Source organism: Marmota marmota, unplaced genomic scaffold (genome assembly GCF_001458135.2).
Source record: "Marmota marmota marmota unplaced genomic scaffold, marMar, whole genome shotgun sequence".
Classification (NCBI taxonomy): Eukaryota; Metazoa; Chordata; class Mammalia; order Rodentia; family Sciuridae; genus Marmota; species Marmota marmota.
In genome coordinates, this window is record NW_026000026.1 from 36,452,426 (window position 1) to 36,458,500 (window position 6,075).

At 37.3% G+C, this 6,075-nt stretch overlaps 1 pseudogene; it reads left to right on the forward strand.

The window, feature by feature from the left end:
- The first annotated feature begins 1,128 nt into the window (after positions 1 to 1,128).
- Positions 1,129 to 2,002, forward strand: LOC107145733 (annotated as a pseudogene).
- The last annotated feature ends 4,073 nt before the right edge of the window (positions 2,003 to 6,075 follow it).

Consider the following 6,075-nt stretch of genomic DNA (forward strand, 5'->3'; position numbering starts at 1 on the left):
TCTCTCTCTCTCTCTCTCTCTCTCTCTCTCTCTCTCTCTCTCTCTCTCTTCATTGTGCACACCAATCACTCTTTAGAACTTGGAAGCTGAAAGAAAATAATTTAAAGGTGTATGCTGAGTCTTAAAAAAGCCATTGCTTTGCTCCATGTGCAGTTTTTTCCTGGGGCTGAACAACATTTATCTACTCATTAACAAGTGTACCCTGGGTCCTTTTTCATGCAGTGTTATTTTATTATTTCAGTTTGATCTCCTGTGTCACGTTGGGGGCACATCGGAGAGAAACCCGCTCACAAGTGTTGCTGTGCATGAGTAGGAAATCGAGACTTAAATTTAAATTATTAGGAGAAAGCAAAATTTGATTCACAGAATGAAAGGATATGTGATTTTTGTAGTACTTTGGTCAATATCTGTGATCTTGTTTTAAAAATGTTTAGTGTACTACAAACTCAGACTGATCCATTATATAATTGAAAAATATGTTTGGCAACGGACATATATTAATACTTATTGTTATAATAGTAATAAAAGTAACTTACATTATTAAGCATTTAGCATGGACAAAACATCAAAATCTGTTCCAATCCATTATGTGAATTCCTTTTCTAAATTACTTAAAAAATTATATAGCTACTGTTTAGGTGCTATTTTTTAGGAAAATAAACTGACCCTTCAGAGATGAACTTGCCCAAAGTCTCCTGATAATATATAGTGGAGTAGGAGTTGACACCAGATTTTTCTGGGCTCCAAATCCATATTATGAACCATTATTTGATACAACTCTAAGAAATGTTACTAAATTTCCTCACAGCAATTCAAAGAATGCTTATGCAAACAAGAGGTACTATACTAATGGTGATGAAGAAGAAGGTGTTCAAAATCTGTTTACACATGTGCCAATTTGCTTTTGTTCCTTAGTCAAAAATTCAACTGCCTTTGTGCTGTGGAGGATCCATTTTAGGTCATATGACAGGACAATAGTAGAAGAAAGTCATAGGAACCTCTTGATATCCATGAGACCTCTGAAGTCTTTTAACTCAGTGTTTCTCAAACGTTTGCACACATAAGAATTATCTAGAAGGTTTATTAAAAAACTTATTTCCAGGGGCCCTCCCTACCTCAGACTGCAAGATGGAGAAATCCTTTGCCAATTTCATGTGCCAAAAGGACTTTCATCCTGCCTCTGAATGCACTATCCAAAAGGTATGGATGGCAGAACAGAAATTATTATATGATAAGAAGAAACTTGAATTAATGCAACAGTATCCTAAAGTACAAGTGTTATAACAGATTCTTATGGAAGGTGAATGTGTAAAGAATAGCCTTAATTTCATGTGTGAAGTTCCACTAGGAGCTAACGGAAGAAAATAAAGAGAAAGAAGAAACAGAATAGAAATTTGAATAGCAGAAAGGAACTCCATGTGAAAAAATAAGCCAAAGATGACATGAACACCAGAGATCAGCCCTTTGGCATTCAGTTTTGAAATGTGAGATGCGTTAAATATCACAAATGGGGTCATGTCAGCATAATTCAAGCACGTCCTTTGAATTTTCTGGAATCAGCGTATGTTGGGTTCCCACTGATGGCTCAGGACTCTCAATGCACCCTCAGGGAGCTAATAGTGGAGATGAGAAATAGAGGGTTTTCACTGTAAAGGAAATATACTGGGGAGAAACTTGGGTGCAAATGATCCATCACAGCAACGGAATGATGTCTGTGTTGACTCAGAGTTTGCTGCCAGTGAGGGTGAAGAAAATTCAGAAGTTAAATTCTTAAAGTCACTCAAAACCAAGTGAAAACAGAAGCAGCTCAGGAAATTGGGTAGAAAAGAAAAAAGGTATTAAAAAATGTTACAGAAGAGCAGATATAAACATAAAAATATTTTAAAACCTCTTCTTCCTCCTCCTCCTCTCTTTCTCCTCCTCTTCCTCTAATATGATTTCAAAAAGCAGTCATTACAATTACTACAAAGAAAATTTTTTATTTTTTTTATTTTTTGTTTGAATGTTAGCTAATACAATATGATATTACATTTAAAACATGAGTTACAGAAAGGCTGAGAGAATTTAGCTTTTTTGTGGAAAAGTAGAAAAATGCATTTGTGTTTTACAATAATAAACTCTAAATAGATTAGGCAATCATTAACTTAAAAATACATTTAAATTGTATCCCACTGTAAAAAGGAACAAAATACTTTACATATCTTATTGATAACAGGTCCAGTTGTCAAGCATTAAATGATATAAATAAATCCCAAATTAAATTTGTTATCCTTAAGAATCTAAAATTACCATACAACTTTAGTTTGGAGAATATCAGCTTGATATAATGTTCTTTTAAACCCTCTATCTTAAAGATTTGTATACCTGGAAGATATGAACACATTTAATATATAAAGAAGAGAAATAGCACCATAATTCCATTGATGTTTTTATATTAACCAAGTTTCACTTTTTTTAAATTTTTTATTGTTGGTTGTTCAAAACATTACATAGTTCTTGACATATCATATTTCACACTTTGATTCAAGTGGGTTATGAACTCCCATTCAAAGAAAATTTTTTAAAAAGAAGGAAAAACAAGCATTCCAGAAATTAAAATGAATGTGAAGAGACTAAGGGTAAAAAAAGAGAAAACTTTATGAAGAACTTTCTAGAAGTTATAGTGACAAGGGAGAAAGCAACAACAACAACAAGGAAAAGCCTCAGTTTTAAAAACAAGAAAGTTCTGGAGAGGACAGCAAGTGGAGCCATCCTAATTGTAGGCAAAAATCTAGAAGGCATCATCACAACCCAGAGAAGAGAGGATCTGAGAGAAATGAACAGAGTAGCAGAAGTCAAAGCAGAGATAAGAGAAATGGGAGAAACCCACTTCCTAGTGGTTATAAGCAAAGGGAGAAAAAGCAGCAGCCGTAGAGGAGTCCCAGTGAAGAGTGCAATAAAGAAAATGACACCAGAATACCACGGTACCCATGCACACAGGAAGCACTCGTGAGACAAGCACACTGAAGGGACATGGGAGAGAATAAAGAGACCATATGTGACAATCACGTAGGAATAAAAATATGTCCCTTTTCTTATTGAATAATAAAAAACTGCAAAGTCTGAGTTATGTACTATTATCTTTCTAATAACAAAAAAAATCTGGATTCCAACTTTCCATCTCTTTAAACTGTCCTTTCAAATACAAAACTGCAGGAATCCCATAAGGATGAATTTTGCAAATATACCTAAATAATCTAGTTTGAGGTTGTAGAAATATTTTCTATTGGTAACTGTTTCTTTGAACCCTGTGCCAGATAAAAACCCCATGTAACTTTGTGAAACTTGCTTTGTTCTAAAATATCATAAAACGACGGATAGCATATTGAATGATTATTAAACAAAAAAACATTCCTGGATCTCACCCTCAAAATTCTGATTCAGTAGGTCTGGGACAGGACCTGAGAATCTCAATTTTTATTAGAGAATTAGGTGATGCTGCTAATGGTCTGAAACTTCATTTAGAACAGCAGGGGTCTACTTGATAACAACAATCACCTTCTGTTCATAAGTTCAGTGTTGCCAAAGGTGAATATTCTGAATCTTTACTGGACGTCACTAGAGAGATGGCTTGAAATGGAAATTACACAATGCAAACACCAGCGAGTCTTCTTCCTTTGGTTTGCAGGCCACTCAGAGAATCAGTGCTGGTCTCTGAATCACTAAGTAAGAAGCCTCCATGTCTGACTGGGACTTTTACCTCTTTTACCTACAAGAATCTGGAAATTGTCTGACATTTTCTCAGTTATGATCCCATGAGTTTATAATGATTTAACCCCAGGGGTGCTATTTATATCTAGTTATACGCTTATCTTCATGACTCCACAAATATTTACTCTACGTCTGCATGTACCCGAAACACTTCAAGGTGTTAACAGCATAGTAAAGAACAAAATAGGAAATATCCATGCTAGCATCACCTTACAATTTACTTCCTAATTCCCATTCCAGAAACCCAGACAACTAGGGGTTGCAAACCACTAGGCTCATGTGTGCAACCCCTTTCCCTGGGGATAGATCCTGTTTTCATGATCCTTTCCATCAACCAGATGAAATTACAATGTGATATGGATTTTTCTGCTCAGAAGTCACACTCTCATTTCCCATTCGCTTACAAATGTTGCCTCAGTAGAACTTGAACTCATTAGGTCTCCTTGGATGTGAAGATTTGGAATGATACAGCTCCCCAGATGGTTATTCCCTTGTAAAAGTTCATTTTGCCCAGTGAACCTCAGGTCACCCTTCATTCCTGTCTAGCATTCCCAGCATGGGTTTTGTCAACTACGGCAATCTCAGACCACATCATCTTCTCACCTAACTCTTCTGATTCCTGCTGTGGTAGAATGGATTCTATTTCAATTGATAAACCATTTGGGGGGAAATTGCAAGCCATTGATTTAGGGAAGCAGTGTGAGGGATCTCTTAAAGAGCTGCTTATGATGCTTTTAAAAAGCATCAGAGCTACCAGCCTAATTCCACCAGCTGATGATGTCTGCATGGTGATGCATAAATATGACATCTCTGAGACAGAGTTTCTTCTGGTAGAACGGCTCCCATAATTAATGAGATCAAGTTGTTAAAAGTCTCAAACACATTGCCAGCCACGAAATAGGAAATTGAAAATAGTTGGTTACTGTAATAGACAGATGACAGTTGTGGCCCTAGTTCTTCTCTCTCTTTACCCATGCCCCTATGCAGTGGGACTGACTCTTCCTCCCACAAAAAGGCCTAATCTATATCTCCAACTCTTGAATCTTGGTGGCTTATACACTTGATATGGCCAAAATAATATGGCAAATTATTATGTTGTGGACATGAGTCATTCCAAAAAGATATTGTGCTAATGCAAGAATAATCAGAGGCAAAATGATTAGAGCTGTAACCTAATCAGTCCATCCTCGTTTGAATGGACTGACTGGGTAGTAACTGTAGACAGGTGGGGCATGGCTGGAGGAAGTGGGTCCTGAAGGTCTGCCCTTGAAATATGCACTTTCCTGCAGCCCTTCCTCATCCACTCCTATCTCTTTCTTTCCTTTCTTTCTTCCTTCCATGAGCTGAGGGATTTGCCTCTACTTAACCCTTCCACCATGATGTGCAGCCCCACCTTGGACCCATAGCAATGGAATCAGCTATCTATGGACTGAGACCTCTGAAACCATAAGCTTCAAAAAAAACTTCTTCTTCTAAGTTGTTCTTGTCAGGTATTCTGGCCACAGGGGTGTAAATATGACTAAAACACAAATGTTATATGAGACAACAGTTGCAAGCCTTGACCACAAGAAGTCCCGTGTGTTTCTGCTCATTCTCTTGTATTCCTGTGCATTTAAATAAGCTCTAGGTAGCCTGGTGCGTGAAAGAGACCTCACTGAGTAGAGCTCAGTGAGCCATGTCCCCAGATATAGAGGTAAACCCACAATAAACTAGCGAATCTCTCCTATTGGCCTATAGCTGACAATGGAGGAGTGCATGCCCAGCTCAAATCAGTCAGCCTGGACCCATTCAGCAGGATCACAAAACTGACCTATATGCTTGTAAAAAAAATGCTAAGTGATTATTAGTTTACGCCACTATGTTTTTAGGCAGTTTGTTATGCAGCATTATTGTAGAAATAGATAAAACTTTACATTTCTTTTCCTAATTCCTTTACCTGTTTTGTTCAGTGTTTACTATGTAAACTAAACTTCTTTGTCTGCTTTATGTTCTTCCTTCCCTTACACCACAATACAAGGCCAATCAGTCACCAATCCAAAATGTCCCATGACTTGGAGGTAAATGTCCTGTAGAACTGGCAAATTTTTCTTCCCTGGGAAAGAATGTTCTTCATGTCTTTCTCCAAGACTTCAGCTACTTGAAAAGTGGACAGGACAGTTGTTTGACCCTTTTCTGGATCATATCACACCAGTTGCAATGGTTCCTGATTCTTTCAAAGCTGCAAATGTCTTTGGACACAATATTGTTGGCTTGTTAGCCTCTCATTCTGGAACTGGACGCTGTCCCATGCAGGGAATTTGGTATCGGTCCCATCCTACCTATTTT